Source organism: Rhopilema esculentum, chromosome 9, assembly GCF_057945365.1.
Source record: "Rhopilema esculentum isolate cy_ngs chromosome 9, ASM5794536v1, whole genome shotgun sequence".
Lineage (NCBI taxonomy): Eukaryota > Metazoa > Cnidaria > Scyphozoa > Rhizostomeae > Rhizostomatidae > Rhopilema > Rhopilema esculentum.
This window is the reverse complement of record NC_142823.1, coordinates 9,608,400-9,628,082: the sequence shown is the minus strand read 5'-3', so window position 1 is coordinate 9,628,082 and position 19,683 is coordinate 9,608,400. Positions and strand designations below refer to the sequence as shown.

General features: G+C 34.7%; 1 long non-coding RNA gene across 1 annotated transcript; it reads right to left on the bottom strand.

The window, feature by feature from the left end:
* Positions 1 to 388: 388 nt before the first annotated feature.
* On the bottom strand, positions 389 to 2,682 carry LOC148959596 (uncharacterized). The gene is made up of 3 exons (XR_016144047.1): positions 2,086 to 2,682; positions 1,041 to 1,182; positions 389 to 411 (listed from the first exon to the last, which is right to left on the bottom strand). It is a non-coding gene; the product is annotated as an uncharacterized LOC148959596 (long non-coding RNA).
* Positions 2,683 to 19,683: the final 17,001 nt, after the last annotated feature.

Below are 19,683 nucleotides of genomic sequence, written 5' to 3'. Positions count from 1 at the left end.
CCTTCTAATGATCTATTCTACTAATGATGTATTCAGTCAATCAGATATCATTTTAATGAACTGTCGTATCAATGACCAATCTATTCTATGACAATTCTTGTCTTTTCGAAGACCTACCCAATTGAAGACGTAAAATATTATTGACCATTTCTTTTAAGATCTTTCCTATCCAAAAATCTATGCTATCAGAACTAATTCTATCTATTGTAACAACTTCTACAGCTGATAAAGACAAACACCAACAAACTCCTGGAATGGTTTAAATTGAAAAATTTTCTCGATACACAATAATAATTTGAAAAATGAAAGGTCATAAAAAGCTTGACTTTGCCAATGAGTTTACAATAATATAACTTTACATTGTTTTAAGTTTGACAATGATCCTAAATTAGAAACTTAACATCAATACATCTGAAAATATAAAGCCAACAATTGAATTATTTAGAGTGAACAGCAAAGCATATTAAAGACCAATTATTAAAGGATATTTACCATTACTTTTGGTATTGCTTATTTTTTTCTATTGCCCATTAGTATGGATGTTATGTAGCAAAGGAAGTCATGATAATTTAATAAAAATTAAAGATCATTACCGCTAGAGTTTTGTGACTATTCATCCTACTTTACCATACACCTTAATCATATAGCGTGTCAGCGTATCTAAAATCCTTTACAATCTGAGTTCTTGATAATCTAGATTCGATGGTTTTTTGCCAAAAATAACGACTCACAATTATCGTTTATGAAATCTTTCTTGAGACAAAAGGTCAAAACTATAAATTAGAGAATCCGGGCGCTTAGCTTTTCAATAAAATTTGCATTAATTGAAAATCTGATTGAAATTTGGCTATTAGAAAACGAAGACGTGCTATTTTTCGGCAAATTAACTGCCTTGAGAAATCCTTGTTTTTGCTTCATGTTAGTCGGATTTTGTGTTTTTTTTGCTATTGTTAAACTATCATTAAATAAATCATTCAATGCGACAAACTTATAAACAATAAAATACAGTGTAATTGAATACACAATAGAATACACAATACCTCTGCCTGCAAGCTGGGTTTCCATAACAACTGTCTGCTCAACCATCGCATTTTCAGGCAGAGTTTTTTTCCTCACAGCGGCAAATACCGGATTCGGCGACACACATTGTTGCCACTGTCTTTGCATGGTCACACTCTCATCCTGAAAGAGAACACAACAGTCAATAACAAAGAAATATTATTCATAAATTGGAAGCCTTTCTTTTCAAGTCTTTATGTGAAATATTCACATTATCATAATCCATACACATGTTGAGACGGATACAAAAATAATGTCTGAGAATACACTCATTTCTTTTCATATATATCTCCACTAAATCTGACAATAAACAATTTTTGTTAGGGCACAAACTAATATGGTTTTTCTCCATATTTCTGAAAACAAATTAGCTTGCTTTGGGGCTTTATCATAATGGAAAGATGGAACAAGACCAAGAGCGCAATTGGCCAACTGTGAATGTTTGTAGTTCTTTTGCTTTGATCGTTTGTTGCGTCAAGGGAGTGTGGACACTAAAAAACACTGGCATCTTTTGCAATGGAAATCCGTATTAACTTGGGTTAGCGTAAAGTCTTTCACGGATCGAAATTCTAAGGGGAATGTATTCTCGATCTTCTATTCAAATTTGGTTTAGAAAAGAACATTGGCCAGGGGATCGAGAAACTCAATCAACATTGAGATATTGGGAAATAATGACAAGATTACGGCCTATTGTTTTCACAAAAATAGAAGTTCAACTATCTGGTGATTGTAAAAGATACTAAAATGATAATTAAAGAAATGTTGCAACTTAAACAAAACATCTAAATTGATCTTCAAATCTATAAAACCTAGAACAAAACTGATTTTATAAAATTGAAGTTCTCGTTGAATGACACGTGAGGAAAGATTGTTTTTCGACCCTAAGCATGCTACCACAAATAACACACGCGACATTGTGTCAAATAATCCTCGAATGCTTTGGAAATTGAGATTATCTAAGCCAAAATATTTGTCCAATTGCCCTACAGTCGAAAACGAGCATTTGAAAAGTGTTAAGTCATTTACCTGACCAACGTCAGAAGAAATGTTGACTTTCTCATACTGCAAGCCCTTTGACAGCGAAGGAAACTGCCGCCATTTTACGCGCCTAGACATTCCCCGCATGTTGATGTAGTGGTTTTTGTTTTTCCTTTAGCTTCATCAAAATATGCAGGCGGCAGAAATTGAGGTGCTGCTTTATGAGTACAGATAAGGGTTTAAATTTCTAAAATCTGCATATTGAGGGGTTGAAATTTTAATTTTCTTTGAGCACAACGTCCTCGTGGATGTCTTTTTGTAAACAACAAGACCAAGTACAGGGTTGATTCAATGCTTGATTCCCGCGCTTTTTTGTGAGAATATCAACGGTCGACCAATCACATCTACTTTTGAAATCACGTGGAAACATTGCTGTGGTTTCCATTCCTCTTCAACCAACTGGCCTTGAAGAAAATTGCAGACTCGAAAAACTGAAGCTTTTGTTGAGTAGCCAAAGAAGAAACATTGTGTTTATTACTCAAATATATACATTACATCTCAGTAATTACACGAAAATTAACATTACTATACAAACTAACATAAATAAGCATTAAGATTGTTACGAATGTCAATGCGATTAATCCATTAATGTGTTACGTGTGATTGTCATATGGCTCTACTTCACAGTTTTTTTATTTTCTGCTCGAAATTGGAACCATTTTGTTTGGAAATATTTAGAAATGTTGTTTTTACTTGTTTTGGCCTAACTCGGTACGGACTTTTCTTTCATTGCTAGATTAAGGTATTCTCAGCAAAAAATTAGGAATTCTTATAAAAAGTGTATTGTTTCATATCTTTTTGTGCATACAAGAACGAAGAAAGCATCACTAGAATGGTGGACGCCTGCATGAAGGGGCATCCTAACAAAGTTTCTATAAAATGCCAAAGAGATAAAAAGGACTGTTTTTAGAAAGCCTGATATAGGGCTACAATTACATAGATGTGTTTTGGATTTGTTATGAGCGGTGCCGCCGAGAGGAGCTGGAGGCCCTGGGGATAAGGGGAAAGAGGAGGTTTACAAAATTTTTGCTACCAAGCGCTTTCGATTAGCTTCAAATACATTTCCGAACATTTCTTGCAGTCATTTTCCGGCCATTGTTTAAAACGTTGTTCTTTTATAGGCCTTCCTTTTTTATTGCTTCTTTTGTAATTAATATTTGATTTATTGCATTTTGAAAATGAAATTTTAAACTTTTTGAGACCCCCAAACCCTCAAAGGCGATTTCCCCTGTTTCCCTACTTGGTGGCCTTGGTTGCGAGTTGGTTGTTTTGATGTTGTTAAAAGCAGATTGCATGGAGAAATTTTAGAACATGGCTCCAAGAAGTCACTCCCTGCTCTCTTTGTTCATTTCGTAAGGCACCTAAGCATTTCAAGTGTAATTTTTGGTTATGCAGATAGCAGCAAAAATGGGGAAACAAACTGCAGAGCATGTGCCCCTGTGCCCCAGATCCTACCTGACGTATATGTGTGCACTCATACACATAGGTATGCATCTTGTTCTTGAAATTTGAAATTTGTTCCCTACACCTGGATGCCCCTCAACCTTGCGTTCAGGGTGTGATGCCAGCAAATTGTGTATCATTATATAGTGTAGCCTTACAGGTATATACAATACATTGCATAAAATTAACAAGTTAATGTAGTTTTATTGCTCTCTCTTGGAAAAGACAACCTTTGTGTCGGATACAATATGATGTATAGTAAGGGTGTGGAATGGAGACGATTTGCACAAAAAGGTGCGACAAAGAATACAATGTGAGTTAAAAAATCTCCAAAAATTTTACGCCTTTCTACGCTTAGAGAAGGGTTTTGCAACCATATACTTTGTAGTTCTTTGTCCTACTATCTACTATCTATGTAATTATGTGGATGATTCTACAACCTTCCTTGTGGATACGATCTGCACGTAATATTAGAATCACTCAAAAGAAACGCTTGCTTGTTATGACAATGGTTTGAGGATAGTTACATGAAAACGAACGAAGAAAAATGACATCTTCTAATATTCGGGGAAAAAAGATAAAGAGGTCTCTGTAAGAATCTGATAAGAGAGAGTAACGGAGAGACACTTCTTGGAACAACCTTCGACAAAATGTTAAGCTTCCAATCTTTGCAAACCTCTGCAAAAAGGCCAGTCAAAAACTTCTTGCTGTAAATCGCATATATCGCATATTAACATTTATGGCTGCACCTCAACTAGTTCTAGCAATGAACTCCCTTATAATGTCTAATTTTAGTTATTGCCTATTTCTGTGGATGTTCCATGGTAGTAATTTGAATAATGAAATACCGTAAAATTTCTATTAAACCCCCGGAGGCTCATTTAAATTTCGAGGTCCTAGAGAGGGGGCTTAATAGAGAAAGGGGCTCATTGGAGAGGGGGGGCTTATATAAAAAATCAAGATCAAGGATAGAAAAATGATTTTTATATTCCTGTAGCTTTCTGGTTTATATCTAAAAACGAAAATGTATAACAGAACAATGGCTGAAATGTAATCGTTAAATCATGGAATTCAATGAAGTTTTAAGTCTCAGTCTATAGAGAATTCCTCATCTTCGACTGAATCAATAATCAAATCAGCAATATCCTCCTGCAAAACATCTGGTATTGCTTTAAAAGGGTCACATCACTCTCAAACACATGAAATTAGAAACTTGCAATATTACGACGAAATACATCATAAGCTTTCACTAAATCATTGCACTTTACTCTGTAGTCTTTCTTGTATGAAAATGGAGAGGGGGCTTAATAGAGAGAGGGGGCTTATTTCAAATTTCTGCTTAAAAGGGGGGCTTATTAGAAAGTAATGGCTAATAGAGAGGGGGCTTAATAGAGCTTTTACGGTAAACAAGATTCTTGAATGTGCTCTTCGAATCATATGCAAATATAGCACTTCCATTTTTGATCAATTATTTACTAAAACAGAAAATGTCCTAATTCAATAAAACAGAATCAGTGTCTATTCACCAGATAGATTTACAGCTACTTTTGGCTGGGATATATAAAACTGTCAATAACCTGAATTCGGGATTAATGGTGGATGTGTATGTTACTAGAAACCTAAAATTTGAATTTCGAGCAAACAGCAACATTATTTCTCCAAGTGAAAGAACAGCACTGGTACAGAGAGGTAAAGAGAAGTGCAACAACACATGGTACCGAGAACATTAGATTTATTGACCAACAAATTAAAATTAATTAAATTAAAGATCCCCAATCACTACATATCTTTAAAAATCATCGGGAAACTTTATGTGCAGCTGTGGATTTTGCAAAACATAAATTGTATATTAAGAGTATTACTTTTTATAAATAATCACATTCATTGTAAATATTTCGCATAAATTAGTTTAATGCTAAATACCCGATATAAATTAATGAGCACAAAATCTTCTGTTCCAAAATAGAACAGTTTTTTTCCAAATCATTGATAATATGATGGTTCTCATCGATTCAAAGCATTAAGAACAGTGAAAACTTCCAGACTTAGCCAGGGGGAGGGGGGTAGCAGATAAGATAGGCCACGCAAAAAAATAGAAACTTCACATTTCTAATTTTTCTGCGTGGGCTCACTATTCTCGATTCTGTTTCAAAATATAGCAATTTTTTATCAAAAACGTAGAGAAAGTGATAGTTCTCATCGATTTAAAGCATTAAGAAGAGTGGAACCTTGTAGACATAGAAAGGGGGGCAGATAAGATAGGCCACGCAGAAAACTTGAAACTTCACATTTCAAATATTTCTTCGTGGGCTCATTATTCTCGATTCTGTTCCAAAATATAGCAATTTTTTACAAATAACGTAGATAATGTGTCTAAGTTTACAAGTTCTCACTGTTCTAAAATGCTTCAAATCGATGAGACCTATCAAATTATCAACGTTTTTGTTAAAAAACTGCTCTATTTTGAAAGTGAATCGAGAAAAATAAGCCCAAGCAGAAATATTGGAAATGTGAAGTTTCAAGTTTTCTGCGTGGCCTAACTTATCTGCCCCCTCGTCTAAGTCTAGAAGTTGTCATTGTTTTTAATGCCTCAAATGGATGACAACTGTCACTTTATCTACGTTTTTGGTAAAAAATTGCTATATTTTGAAAAAGAATCGAGAATAATGAGCCCACGAAGAAATATTTGAAATGTTAAGTTTCAAGCTTTCTGCGTGGCCCATCTTATCTGCCCCCCTGTCTAAGTCTACAAATTTTCATTGTTTTTAATGCATCGAATGGATGAGAACTATCACTTTATCTACGTTTTTGGTAAAAAATTGCTTTATTTCGGAACAGAATCGAAAATATTGAGCCGACGCAGAAATATTGGAAATGTGAAGTTTCAAGTTTTTTGCATGGCCTATCTTATCTGCCTCCCTGTCTAAGTCTACAAGTTGTCACTGTTCATAATGTTTAAAATCGATGAGAACTATCACATTATCAACATTTTGGTATAAAATTGCTATTTTGTGAAAGAGAATCGAGAATAATGAGTCAACGCAGAAATATTGGAAATGTGAAGTTTCAAGTTTTCTGCGTGGCCTATCTTATCTGCCCCCCTGTCTGAGTCTACAAGTTGTCACTGCTCTTAATGTTTAAAATCGATAAGAACTATCACATTATCAACATTTTGGTATAAAATTGCTATTTTTTGGAAGAGAATCGAGAATAATGAGTCAACGCAGAAATATTGGAAATGTGAAGTTTCAAGTTTTCTCCGTGGCCTTTCTTATCTGCCAACCTGTCTGAGTCTACAAGTTGTCACTGCTCTTAATGTTTAAAATCGATAAGAACTATCACATTATCAACATTTTGGTATAAATTGCTATTTTTTGGAAGAGAATCAAGAATAATGAGTCAACGCAGAAATATTGGAAATGTGAAGTTTCAAGTTTTCTGCGTGGCCTATCTTATCTGCCCCCCTGTCTGAGTCTACAAGATGTCACTGCTCTTAATGTTTAAAATCGATAAGAACTATCACATTATCAACATTGTGGTATAAAATTGCTATTTTTTGGAAGAGAATCGAGAATAATGAGCCAACGCAGAAATATTTGAAATGTGAAGTTTCAAGTTTTCTGCGTGGCCTATCTTATCTGCCCCCCTGTCTGAGTCTACAAGATGTCACTGCTCTTAATGTTTAAAATCGATAAGAACTATCACATTATCAACATTGTGGTATAAAATTGCTATTTTTTGGAAGAGAATCGAGAATAATGAGCCAACGCAGAAATATTTGAAATGTGAAGTTTCAAGTTTTCTGCGTGGCCCATTTTATCTGCCCCCCTGTCTAAGTCTACAAATTTTCATTGTTTTTAATGCATCGAATGGATGAGAACTATCACTTTATCTACGTTTTTGGTAAAAAATTGCTTTATTTCGGAACAGAATCGAAAATATTGAGCCGACGCAGAAATATTGGAAATGTGAAGTTTCAAGTTTTCTGCATGGCCTATCTTATCTGCCTCCCTGTCTAAGTCTACAAGTTGTCACTGTTCATAATGTTTAAAATCGATGAGAACTATCACATTATCAACATTTTGGTATAATATTGCTATTTTTTGAAAGAGAATCGAGAATAATGAGTCAACGCAGAAATATTGGAAATGTGAAGTTTCAAGTTTTCTGCGTGGCCTATCTTATCTGCCCCCCTGTCTGAGTCTACAAGTTGTCACTGCTCTTAATGTTTAAAATCGATAAGAACTATCACATTATCAACATTGTGGTATAAAATTGCTATTTTTTGGAAGAGAATCGAGAATAATGAGTCAACGCAGAAATATTGGAAATGTGAAGTTTCAAGTTTTCTGCGTGGCCTATCTTATCTGCCCCCCTGTCTGAGTCTACAAGTTGTCACTGCTCTTAATGTTTAAAATCGATAAGAACTATCACATTATCAACATTTTGGTATAAAATTGCTATTTTTTGGAAGAGAATCGAGAATAATGAGTCAACGCAGAAATATTGGAAATGTGAAGTTTCAAGTTTTCTGCGTGGCCTATCTTATCTGCCCCCCTGTCTGAGTCTACAAGTTGTCACTGCTCTTAATGTTTAAAATCGATAAGAACTATCACATTATCAACATTGTGGTATAAAATTGCTATTTTTTGGAAGAGAATCGAGAATAATGAGTCAACGCAGAAATATTGGAAATGTGAAGTTTCAAGTTTTCTGCGTGGCCTATCTTATCTGCCCCCCTGTCTGAGTCTACAAGTTGTCACTGCTCTTAATGTTTAAAATCGATAAGAACTATCACATTATCAACATTGTGGTATAAAATTGCTATTTTTTGGAAGAGAATCGAGAATAATGAGTCAACGCAGAAATATTGGAAATGTGAAGTTTCAAGTTTTCTGCGTGGCCTATCTTATCTGCCCCCCTGTCTGAGTCTACAAGTTGTCACTGCTCTTAATGTTTAAAATCGATAAGAACTATCACATTATCAACATTTTGGTATAAAATTGCTATTTTTTGGAAGAGAATCGAGAATAATGATTCAACGCAGAATTATTGGAAATGTGAAGTTTCAAGTTTTCTGCGTGGCCTATCTTATCTGCCCCCCTGTCTGAGTCTACAAGTTGTCACTGCTCTTAATGTTTAAAATCGATAAGAACTATCACATTATCAACATTTTGGTATAAAATTGCTATTTTTTGGAAGAGAATCGAGAATAATGATTCAACGCAGAAATATTGCAAATCTGAAGTTTCAAGTTTTCTGCGTGGACAATCTTATCTGCCCCCCTGTCTGAATCTACAAGTTGTCACTGCTCTTAATGTTTAAAATCGATAAGAACTATCACATTATCAACATTTTGGTATAAAATTGCTATTTTTTGGAAGAGAATCGAAAACGTTGAGCCGACGCAGAAATATTGGAAATGTGAAGTTTCAAGTTTTCTGCGTGGCCTATCTTATCTGCCCCCTGTCTGAGTCTACAAGTTGTCACTGCTCTTAATGTTTAAAATCGATAAGAACTATCACATTATCAACATTTTGGTATAAAATTGCTATTTTTTGGAAGAGAATCGAGAATAATGAGTCAACGCAGAAATATTGGAAATGTGAAGTTTCAAGTTTTCTGCGTGGCCTATCTTATCTGCCCCCCTGTCTGAGTCTACAAGTTGTCACTGCTCTTAATGTTTAAAATCGATAAGAACTATCACATTATCAACATTTTGGTATAAAATTGCTATTTTTTGAAAGAGAATCGAGAATAATGAGTCAACGCAGAAATATTGGAAATGTGAAGTTTCAAGTTTTCTGCGTGGCCTATCTTATCTGCCCCCCTGTCTGAGTCTACAAGTTGTCACTGCTCTTAATGGTTAAAATCGATAAGAACTATCACATTATCAACATTGTGGTATAAAATTGCTATTTTTTGGAAGAGAATCGAGAATAATGAGTCAACGCAGAAATATTGGAAATGTGAAGTTTCAAGTTTTCTGCGTGGCCTATCTTATCTGCCCCCCTGTCTGAGTCTACAAGTTGTCACTGCTCTTAATGTTTAAAATCGATAAGAACTATCACATTATCAACATTTTGGTATAAAATTGCTATTTTTTGGAAGAGAATCGAGAATAATGGGTCAACGCAGAAATATTGGAAATGTGAAGTTTCAAGTTTTCTGCGTGGCCTATCTTATCTGCCCCCCTGTCTGAGTCTACAAGTTGTCACTGCTCTTAATGTTTAAAATCGATAAGAACTATCACATTATCAACATTTTGGTATAAAATTGCTATTTTTTGGAAGAGAATCGAGAATAATGATTCAACGCAGAAATATTGGAAATGTGAAGTTTCAAGTTTTCTGCGTGGCCTATCTTATCTGCCCCCCTGTCTGAGTCTACAAGATGTCACTGCTCTTAATGTTTAAAATCGATGAGAACTATCACATTATCAACATTTTGGTATAAAATTGCTATTTTTTGGAAGACAATCGAGAATAATGAGTCAACGCAGAAATATTGGAAATGTGAAGTTTCAAGTTTTCTGCGTGGCCTTTCTTATCTGCCCCCCTGTCTGAGTGTACAAGTTGTCACTGCTCTTAATGTTTAAAATCGATAAGAACTATCACATTATCAACATTTTGGTATAAATTGCTATTTTTTGGAAGAGAATCAAGAATAATGAGTCAACGCAGAAATATTGGAAATGTGAAGTTTCAAGTTTTCTGCGTGGCCTATCTTATCTGCCCCCATGTCTGAGTCTACAAGTTGTCACTGCTCTTAATGTTTAAAATCGATAAGAACTATCACATTATCAACATTTTGGTATAAAATTGCTATTTTTTGGAAGAGAATCGAGAATAATGAGTCAACGCAGAAATATTGGAAATGTGAAGTTTCAAGTTTTCTGCGTGGCCTATCTTATCTGCCCCCCTGTCTGAGTCTACAAGTTGTCACTGCTCTTAATGTTTAAAATCGATAAGAACTATCACATTATCAACATTTTGGTATAAAATTGCTATTTTTTGGAAGAGAATCGAGAATAATGAGTCAACGCAGAAATATTGGAAATGTGAAGTTTCAAGTTTTCTGCGTGGCCTATCTTATCTGCCCCCCTGTCTGAGTCTACAAGTTGTCACTGCTCTTAATGTTTAAAATCGATAAGAACTATCACATTATCAACATTTTGTTATAAAATTGCTATTTTTTGAAAGAGAATCGAGAATAATGAGTCAACGCAGAAATATTGGAAATGTGAAGTTTCAAGTTTTCTGCGTGGCCTATCTTATCTGCCCCCCTGTCTGAGTCTACAAGTTGTCACTGCTCTTAATGGTTAAAATCGATAAGAACTATCACATTATCAACATTGTGGTATAAAATTGCTATTTTTTGGAAGAGAATCGAGAATAATGAGTCAACGCAGAAATATTGGAAATGTGAAGTTTCAAGTTTTCTGCGTGGCCTATCTTATCTGCCCCCCTGTCTGAGTCTACAAGTTGTCACTGCTCTTAATGTTTAAAATCGATAAGAACTATCACATTATCAACATTTTGGTATAAAATTGCTATTTTTTGGAAGAGAATCGAGAATAATGGGTCAACGCAGAAATATTGGAAATGTGAAGTTTCAAGTTTTCTGCGTGGCCTATCTTATCTGCCCCCCTGTCTGAGTCTACAAGTTGTCACTGCTCTTAATGTTTAAAATCGATAAGAACTATCACATTATCAACATTTTGGTATAAAATTGCTATTTTTTGGAAGAGAATCGAGAATAATGAGTCAACGCAGAAATATTGGAAATGTGAAGTTTCAAGTTTTCTGCGTGGCCTATCTTATCTGCCCCCCTGTCTGAGTCTACAAGTTGTCACTGCTCTTAATGTTTAAAATCGATAAGAACTATCACATTATCAACATTTTGTTATAAAATTGCTATTTTTTGAAAGAGAATCGAGAATAATGAGTCAACGCAGAAATATTGGAAATGTGAAGTTTCAAGTTTTCTGCGTGGCCTATCTTATCTGCCCCCCTGTCTGAGTCTACAAGTTGTCACTGCTCTTAATGGTTAAAATCGATAAGAACTATCACATTATCAACATTGTGGTATAAAATTGCTATTTTTTGGAAGAGAATCGAGAATAATGAGTCAACGCAGAAATATTGGAAATGTGAAGTTTCAAGTTTTCTGCGTGGCCTATCTTATCTGCCCCCCTGTCTGAGTCTACAAGTTGTCACTGCTCTTAATGTTTAAAATCGATAAGAACTATCACATTATCAACATTTTGGTATAAAATTGCTATTTTTTGGAAGAGAATCGAGAATAATGGGTCAACGCAGAAATATTGGAAATGTGAAGTTTCAAGTTTTCTGCGTGGCCTATCTTATCTGCCCCCCTGTCTGAGTCTACAAGTTGTCACTGCTCTTAATGTTTAAAATCGATAAGAACTATCACATTATCAACATTTTGGTATAAAATTGCTATTTTTTGGAAGAGAATCGAGAATAATGATTCAACGCAGAAATATTGGAAATGTGAAGTTTCAAGTTTTCTGCGTGGACAATCTTATCTGCCCCCCTGTCTGAATCTACAAGTTGTCACTGCTCTTAATGTTTAAAATCGATAAGAACTATCACATTATCAACATTTTGGTATAAAATTGCTATTTTTTGGAAAAGAATCAAAAATAATGAGTCAACGCAGAAATATTGGAAATGTGAAGTTTCAATGTCTTCTGCGTGGCCTATCTTATCTGCCCCCTGTCTGAGTCTACAAGTTGTCACTGCTCTTAATGTTTAAAATCGATAAGAACTATCACATTATCAACATTTTGGTATAAAATTGCTATTTTTTAGAAGAGAATCCAGAATAATGAGTCAACGCAGAAATATTGGAAATATGAAGTTTCAAGTTTTCTGCGTGGCCTATCTTATCTGCCCCCTGTCTGAGTCTACAAGTTGTCACTGCTCTTAATGTTTAAAATCGATAAAAACTATCACATTATCAACATTTTGGTATAAAATTGCTATTTTTTGGAAGAGAATCGAGAATAATGAGTCAACGCAGAAATATTGGAAATGTGAAGTTTCAAGTTTTCTCCGTGGCCTATCTTATCTGCCAACCTGTCTGAGTCTACAAGTTGTCACTGCTCTTAATGTTTAGAATCGATAAGAACTATCACATTATCAACATTTTGGTATAAAATTGCTATTTTTTGGAAGAGAATCGAGAATAATGAGTCAACGCAGAAATATTGGAAATGTGAAGTTTCAAGTTTTCTGCGTGGCCTATCTTATCTGCCCCCCTGTCTGAGTCTACAAGTTGTCACTGCTCTTAATGTTTAAAATCGATTAGAACTATCACATTATCAACATTGTGGTATAAAATTGCTATTTTTTGGAAGAGAATCGAGAATAATGAGCCAACGCAGAAATATTGGAAATGTGAAGTTTCAAGTTTTCTGCGTGGCCTATCTTATCTGCCAACCTGTCTGAGTCTACAAGTTGTCACTGCTCTTAATGTTTAAAATCGATAAGAACTATCACATTATCAACATTTTGGTATAAAATTGCTATTTTTTGGAAGAGAATCGAGAATAATGAGTCAACGCAGAAATATTGGAAATGTGAAGTTTCAAGTTTTCTGCATGGCCTATCTTATCTGCCTCCCTGTCTAAGTCTACAAGTTGTCACTGTTCATAATGTTTAAAATCGATGAGAACTATCACATTATCAACATTTTGGTATAAAATTGCTATTTTTGAAAGAGAATCGAGAATAATGAGTCAACGCAGAAATATTGGAAATGTGAAGTTTCAAGTTTTCTGCGTGGCCTATCTTATCTGCCCCCCTGTCTGAGTCTACAAGATGTCACTGCTCTTAATGTTTAAAATCGATGAGAACTATCACATTATCAACATTTTGGTATAAAATTGCTATTTTTTGGAAGACAATCGAGAATAATGAGTCAACGCAGAAATATTGGAAATGTGAAGTTTCAAGTTTTCTGCGTGGCCTTTCTTATCTGCCCCCCTGTCTGAGTGTACAAGTTGTCACTGCTCTTAATGTTTAAAATCGATAAGAACTATCACATTATCAACATTTTGGTATAAATTGCTATTTTTTGGAAGAGAATCAAGAATAATGAGTCAACGCAGAAATATTGGAAATGTGAAGTTTCAAGTTTTCTGCGTGGCCTATCTTATCTGCCCCCCTGTCTGAGTCTACAAGTTGTCACTGCTCTTAATGTTTAAAATCGATAAGAACTATCACATTATCAACATTGTGGTATAAAATTGCTATTTTTTGGAAGAGAATCGAGAATAATGAGTCAACGCAGAAATATTGGAAATGTGAAGTTTCAAGTTTTCTGCGTGGCCTATCTTATCTGCCCCCCTGTCTGAGTCTACAAGTTGTCACTGCTCTTAATGTTTAAAATCGATAAGAACTATCACATTATCAACATTTTGGTATAAATTGCTATTTTTTGGAAGAGAATCAAAAATAATGAGTCAACGCAGAAATATTGGAAATGTGAAGTTTCAATGTCTTCTGCGTGGCCTATCTTATCTGCCCCCTGTCTGAGTCTACAAGTTGTCACTGCTCTTAATGTTTTAAATCGATAAGAACTATCACATTATCAACATTTTGGTATAAAATTGCTATTTTTTAGAAGAGAATCCAGAATAATGAGTCAACGCAGAAATATTGGAAATATGAAGTTTCAAGTTTTCTGCGTGGCCTATCTTATCTGCCCCCTGTCTGAGTCTACAAGTTGTCACTGCTCTTAATGTTTAAAATCGATAAAAACTATCACATTATCAACATTTTGGTATAAAATTGCTATTTTTTGGAAGAGAATCGAGAATAATGAGTCAACGCAGAAATATTGGAAATGTGAAGTTTCAAGTTTTCTCCGTGGCCTATCTTATCTGCCAACCTGTCTGAGTCTACAAGTTGTCACTGCTCTTAATGTTTAAAATCGATAAGAACTATCACATTATCAACATTTTGGTATAAAATTGCTATTTTTTGGAAGAGAATCGAGAATAATGAGTCAACGCAGAAATATTGGAAATGTGAAGTTTCAAGTTTTCTGCGTGGCCTATCTTATCTGCCCCCCTGTCTGAGTCTACGAGTTGTCACTGCTCTTAATGTTTAAAATCGATAAGAACTATCACATTATCAACATTTTGGTATAAAATTGCTATTTTTTGGAAGAGAATCGAGAATAATGAGTCAACGCAGAAATATTGGAAATGTGAAGTTTCAAGTTTTCTCCGTGGCCTATCTTATCTGCCAACCTGTCTGAGTCTACAAGTTGTCACTGCTCTTAATGTTTAAAATCGATAAGAACTATCACATTATCAACATTTTGGTATAAAATTGCTATTTTTTGGAAGAGAATCGAGAATAATGATTCAACGCAGAAATATTGGAAATGTGAAGTTTCAAGTTTTCTGCGTGGACAATCTTATCTGCCCCCCTGTCTGAATCTACAAGTTGTCACTGCTCTTAATGTTTAAAATCGATAAAAACTATCACATTATCAACATTTTGGTATAAAATTGCTATTTTTTGGAAGAGAATCGAAAACTTTGAGCCGACGCAGAAATATTGGAAATGTGAAGTTTCAAGTTTTCTGCATGGCCTATCTTATCTGCCTCCCTGTCTAAGTCTACAAGTTGTCACTGTTCTTAATGTTTAAAATCGATGAGAACTATCACATTATCAACATTTTGGTATAAAATTGCTATTTTTTGGAAGAGAATCGAGAATAATGAGTCAACGCAGAAATATTGGAAAAGTGAAGTTTCAAGTTTTCTGCATGGCCTATCTTATCTGCCTCCCTGTCTAAGTCTACAAGTTGTCACTGTTCATAATGTTTAAAATCGATGAGAACTATCACATTATCAACATTTTGGTATAAAATTGCTATTTTTTGAAAGAGAATCGAGAATAATGAGTCAACGCAGAAATATTGGAAATGTGAAGTTTCAAGTTTTCTGCGTGGCCTATCTTATCTGCCCCCCTGTCTGAGTCTACAAGTTGTCACTGCTCTTAATGTTTAAAATCGATAAGAACTATCACATTATCAACATTTTGGTATAAAATTGCTATTTTTTGGAAGAGAATCGAGAATAATGAGTCAATGCAGAAATATTGGAAATGTGAAGTTTCAAGTTTTCTCCGTGGCCTTTCTTATCTGCCAACCTGTCTGAGTCTACAAGTTGTCACTGCTCTTAATGTTTAAAATCGATAAGAACTATCACATTATCAACATTTTGGTATAAATTGCTATTTTTTGGAAGAGAATCAAGAATAATGAGTCAATGCAGAAATATTGGAAATGTGAAGTTTCAAGTTTTCTGCGTGGCCTATCTTATCTGCCCCCCTGTCTGAGTCTACAAGATGTCACTGCTCTTAATGTTTAAAATCGATAAGAACTATCACATTATCAACATTGTGGTATAAAATTGCTATTTTTTGGAAGAGAATCGAGAATAATGAGCCAACGCAGAAATATTTGAAATGTGAAGTTTCAAGTTTTCTGCGTGGCCCATTTTATCTGCCCCCCTGTCTAAGTCTACAAATTTTCATTGTTTTTAATGCATCGAATGGATGAGAACTATCACTTTATCTACGTTTTTGGTAAAAAATTGCTTTATTTCGGAACAGAATCGAAAATATTGAGCCGACGCAGAAATATTGGAAATGTGAAGTTTCAAGTTTTCTGCATGGCCTATCTTATCTGCCTCCCTGTCTAAGTCTACAAGTTGTCACTGTTCATAATGTTTAAAATCGATGAGAACTATCACATTATCAACATTTTGGTATAATATTGCTATTTTTTGAAAGAGAATCGAGAATAATGAGTCAACGCAGAAATATTGGAAATGTGAAGTTTCAAGTTTTCTGCGTGGCCTATCTTATCTGCCCCCCTGTCTGAGTCTACAAGTTGTCACTGCTCTTAATGTTTAAAATCGATAAGAACTATCACATTATCAACATTGTGGTATAAAATTGCTATTTTTTGGAAGAGAATCGAGAATAATGAGTCAACGCAGAAATATTGGAAATGTGAAGTTTCAAGTTTTCTGCGTGGCCTATCTTATCTGCCCCCCTGTCTGAGTCTACAAGTTGTCACTGCTCTTAATGTTTAAAATCGATAAGAACTATCACATTATCAACATTTTGGTATAAAATTGCTATTTTTTGGAAGAGAATCGAGAATAATGAGTCAACGCAGAAATATTGGAAATGTGAAGTTTCAAGTTTTCTGCGTGGCCTATCTTATCTGCCCCCCTGTCTGAGTCTACAAGTTGTCACTGCTCTTAATGTTTAAAATCGATAAGAACTATCACATTATCAACATTGTGGTATAAAATTGCTATTTTTTGGAAGAGAATCGAGAATAATGAGTCAACGCAGAAATATTGGAAATGTGAAGTTTCAAGTTTTCTGCGTGGCCTATCTTATCTGCCCCCCTGTCTGAGTCTACAAGTTGTCACTGCTCTTAATGTTTAAAATCGATAAGAACTATCACATTATCAACATTTTGGTATAAATTGCTATTTTTTGGAAGAGAATCAAGAATAATGAGTCAACGCAGAAATATTGGAAATGTGAAGTTTCAATGTCTTCTGCGTGGCCTTTCTTATCTGCCCCCTGTCTGAGTCTACAAGTTGTCACTGCTCTTAATGTTTAAAATCGATAAGAACTATCACATTATCAACATTTTGGTATAAAATTGCTATTTTTTAGAAGAGAATCGAGAATAATGAGTCAACGCAGAAATATTGGAAATATGAAGTTTCAAGTTTTCTGCGTGGCCTATCTTATCTGCCCCCTGTCTGAGTCTACAAGTTGTCACTGCTCTTAATTTTTAAAATCGATAAAAACTATCACATTATCAACATTTTGGTATAAAATTGCTATTTTTTGGAAGAGAATCGAGAATAATGAGTCAACGCAGAAATATTGGAAATGTGAAGTTTCAAGTTTTCTCCGTGGCCTATCTTATCTGCCAACCTGTCTGAGTCTACAAGTTGTCACTGCTCTTAATGTTTAAAATCGATAAGAACTATCACATTATCAACATTTTGGTATAAAATTGCTTTTTTTGGAAGAGAATCGAGAATAATGAGTCAACGCAGAAATATTGGAAATGTGAAGTTTCAAGTTTTCTGCGTGGCCTATCTTATCTGCCCCCCTGTCTGAGTCTACAAGTTGTCACTGCTCTTAATGTTTAAAATCGATAAGAACTATCACATTATCAACATTTTGGTATAAAATTGCTATTTTTTGGAAGAGAATCGAGAATAATGAGTCAACGCAGAAATATTGGAAATGTGAAGTTTCAAGTTTTCTGCGTGGACAATCTTATCTGCCCCCCTGTCTGAATCTACAAGTTGTCACTGCTCTTAATGTTTAAAATCGATAAGAACTATCACATTATCAACATTTTGGTATAAAATTGCTATTTTTTGGAAGAGAATCGAAAACGTTGAGCCGACGCAGAAATATTGGAAATGTGAAGTTTCAAGTTTTCTGCATGGCCTATCTCATCTGCCTCCCTGTCTAAGTCTACAAGTTGTCACTGTTCTTAATGTTTAAAATCGATGAGAACTATCACATTATCAACATTTTGGTATAAAATTGCTATTTTTTGGAAGAGAATCGAGAATAATGAGTCAACGCAGAAATATTGGAAATATGAAGTTTCAAGTTTTCTCCGTGGCCTATCTTATCTGCCAACCTGTCTGAGTCTACAAGTTGTCACTGCTCTTAATGTTTAAAATCGATAAGAACTATCACATTATCAACATTTTGGTATAAAATTGCTTTTTTTGGAAGAGAATCGAGAATAATGAGTCAACGCAGAAATATTGGAAATGTGAAGTTTCAAGTTTTCTGCGTGGCCTATCTTATCTGCCCCCCTGTCTGAGTCTACAAGTTGTCACTGCTCTTAATGTTTAAAATCGATAAGAACTATCACATTATCAACATTTTGGTATAAAATTGCTATTTTTTGGAAGAGAATCGAGAATAATGAGTCAACGCAGAAATATTGGAAATGTGAAGTTTCAAGTTTTCTCCGTGGCCTATCTTATCTGCCAACCTGTCTGAGTCTACAAGTTGTCACTGCTCTTAATGTTTAAAATCGATAAGAACTATCACATTATCAACATTTTGGTATAAAATTGCTTTTTTTGGAAGAGAATCGAGAATAATGAGTCAACGCAGAAATATTGGAAATGTGAAGTTTCAAGTTTTCTGCGTGGCCTATCTTATCTGCCCCCCTGTCTGAGTCTACAAGTTGTCACTGCTCTTAATGTTTAAAATCGATAAGAACTATCACATTATCAACATTTTGGTATAAAATTGCTATTTTTTGGAAGAGAATCGAGAATAATGAGTCAACGCAGAAATATTGGAAATGTGAAGTTTCAAGTTTTCTGCGTGGACAATCTTATCTGCCCCCCTGTCTGAATCTACAAGTTGTCACTGCTCTTAATGTTTAAAATCGATAAGAACTATCACATTATCAACATTTTGGTATAAAATTGCTATTTTTTGGAAGAGAATCGAAAACGTTGAGCCGACGCAGAAATATTGGAAATGTGAAGTTTCAAGTTTTCTGCATGGCCTATCTTATCTGCCTCCCTGTCTAAGTCTACAAGTTGTCACTGTTCTTAATGTTTAAAATCGATGAGAACTATCACATTATCAACATTTTGGTATAAAATTGCTATTTTTTGGAAGAGAATCGAGAATAATGAGTCAACGCAGAAATATTGGAAATATGAAGTTTCAAGTTTTCTCCGTGGCCTATCTTATCTGCCAACCTGTCTGAGTCTACAAGTTGTCACTGCTCTTAATGTTTAAAATCGATAAGAACTATCACATTATCAACATTTTGGTATAAAATTGCTTTTTTTGGAAGAGAATCGAGAATAATGAGTCAACGCAGAAATATTGGAAATGTGAAGTTTCAAGTTTTCTGCGTGGCCTATCTTATCTGCCCCCCTGTCTGAGTCTACAAGTTGTCACTGCTCTTAATGTTTAAAATCGATAAGAACTATCACATTATCAACATTTTGGTATAAAATTGCTATTTTTTGGAAGAGAATCGAGAATAATGAGTCAACGCAGAAATATT